The following is a 2,500-nucleotide window of genomic DNA, read 5'->3' on the forward strand; positions in this document are numbered from 1 at the left end:
GGTCTCCAGACAGATGATGAGATCCTGAGGATCCTGAGATCATGAGGATGAGGAGTCACTGAGATGAAGAGCAGTTCAGTTTGGCTGGAATTCTGTTTAAGGAGACGAAGCAGCAGGGTCTACATGAGAAGAAGAGCTGAGCGTCATTTGTGTAGCAGCGTTTCAGAAAACCCTGTGAGGAAATCTATAGGCACAACAGAGGAAGAGAAACTGCGAGCTATCTGTAGCTACACTCTCACACCACAGAGCCGCTGACCTCTGATTGGTCAGAAGTCTGCAAATCACTGCTTTATATTTATTACCTTAATTACGGTTTCTATGGTAACGGCTCATTATGCAGTGAGCGCTCTCTGCATGGAATAAACTGATGCTTTCATTCTGTGAGAAGAAACATCCAGAAATATGTGGAGTGTGTGGAAGGAGTCTCCAGTGTCAGCACTTTGTCTTTACCTTTAAATGCTGCGTTGAGGAATAAAGCACTCCAGCGCTGAGTTCCAGGAAGACGGTGAAGCTCTGAGTAATAACTGAGTGACGCTTCGCATGACAGAAATGAAATGATATTATTTTTTATCAGATAAAATTGAAAGTAAATTCCTGACAGCGGACTCAGGTGCGAGCCGGAACGGAAATCCTTTAATTAGCTTATCACTGCAGCTTTGGAGAAAGTCTTCAGAAGCTCCAGGCTGGGAAAGCAGTGCAGTTTGAGCTTTATTTTATTATTTCATTTATTTTATTCTTTTACTCTTTTCTTCACTCGAGCCTTTTTTCTCCCCTCAAGCTCTCTTGCCTGTGTAGGAGTTATTTTTATAAAAGCAGTCGAAGCCTTTGGCTTTGGAGAGACAGCAAGGAGAGCCATATGGTCCCTCTGCTCTGGCCTAGCCTCAGGCAGGTGTGTGTTTTACACACACACACACACACACACACACACATACATACACACACACACACACATGCACACACACAAACACACACACACACTTGATCACACACACACACACTCTGTGTCTGGAGGCTCGCTGGTGCCCAGAGCTGAACGATGCCTCCACAGGTAATGTTTATGTGTCAGTTCTCTTTTCTTCTCAGCACTGAATCATGAACAGAGTTAACACTTTTCTTCTGTTCGGGGAAACAAAAAAAAAACACTTTTTTTACTAAGCGTTTAAAAAGCTTTTACACACAAAACTTCAGATTCTTACATCTAACAATAAAAAACAGGCATTTTAATGTGTTATAATGCACTAATTTCATCCCAGCTGGTAAAGTGCTAGCTAGATGAATCGTTAGCATGAGTTATCATCTAGCTCGCGTCCATATTTCTGGTTGCTTAGCAACAGCGTTGTTGTGATTTCAGCCGGCTTTATTTCTCTTCCTCGAGTCAGATTCATGAGATGGAATTGTAAAAGCTTTATTCTGACTGAGAGGATTCTGGAGTTCAGGACTGAAGAGTTCGAGCTTCACTGTTACCGGGCAGTTACACAGAACATTCTAGAACAGGGCTGTAAAACACATGAAGACAGACAGGTGGAGGAAGAGAGACAGATGGGGAAGAGAGACAGGTGGAGGAAGAAAGACAGGTGGAATGGGTGGATGAAGACATACAGGTGGACAAAGAGAGACAGGTGGAGGCAGATGGACAGGTGGAGGAAGACAGACAGATGGGGAAGAGAGACAGGTGGAGGAAGACAGACAGGTGGAGGAAGATGGACAAGTGGAGGAAGAGGGACAAGTGGAGGAAGAGGGACAAGTGGAGGAAGACAGACAGGTGGAGGAAGATGGACAAGTGGAGGAAGATGGACAAGTGGAGGAAGAGGGACAAGTGGAGGAAGAGGGACAGGTGGAGGAAGACAGACAGGTGGAGGAAGATGGACAGGTGGAGGAAGACAGACAGGTGGAGGAAGACAGACAGGTGGAGGAAGACAGACAGGTGGAGGAAGATGGACAGGTGGAGGAAGACAGACAGGTGGAGCAGTTGAAACAGAGGAAAATGTGCTTCAGTAAAAGTGAGGGTTTTTTTACAGCTTCTCTAACTATGCAAAACTAAGTCCAGTCTCTTTCATCAAGCTGCATTACCCTTTATTCCTCCTCCTCTGACCCCGGGGGGGTGGGGGGGGCAGTTGCCTGGATATTACCCCCCCCTTCACCTCCACCTACCGTCCTGCCCCTTCCACCTCCTGCTATCAATTCCTGAACCGTCTGCTCTCGCCTCCATGAGTCCTGGCTGAGGTTCAATCCAGCGACTTCTCGACCCAGAGGTGAAGCTCATCCTCAAGAGTCCTGACCTGAAGATAAATCAAACACACAACAAACTCCAACCAGAGAGCGCAATGTTAACTGACCACTGTGGGTCCACTGCAGCACCACTGCAGCACCACTGCAGGGCAGGAAGTGACTGACACTGATTACTGGAGGTCCGACTTGAAAAAATGATCAGACGTTATACGGATTAGTGGACGAGGAGATGATGGAGCTTCAGAACTTCATCACTTTATTCAGGCAGACT

General features: G+C 46.4%; 1 protein-coding gene across 2 annotated transcripts in view; it reads left to right on the forward strand.

The window, feature by feature from the left end:
- Positions 1 to 2,500, forward strand: part of cdh11 (cadherin 11, type 2, OB-cadherin (osteoblast)) — an 84,444-nt gene that overhangs the window by 65,346 nt on the left and 16,598 nt on the right. The window lies entirely within an intron of this gene.

Source organism: Hemibagrus wyckioides, linkage group LG27, assembly GCF_019097595.1.
Source record: "Hemibagrus wyckioides isolate EC202008001 linkage group LG27, SWU_Hwy_1.0, whole genome shotgun sequence".
NCBI classification, from domain to species: Eukaryota; Metazoa; Chordata; class Actinopteri; order Siluriformes; family Bagridae; genus Hemibagrus; species Hemibagrus wyckioides.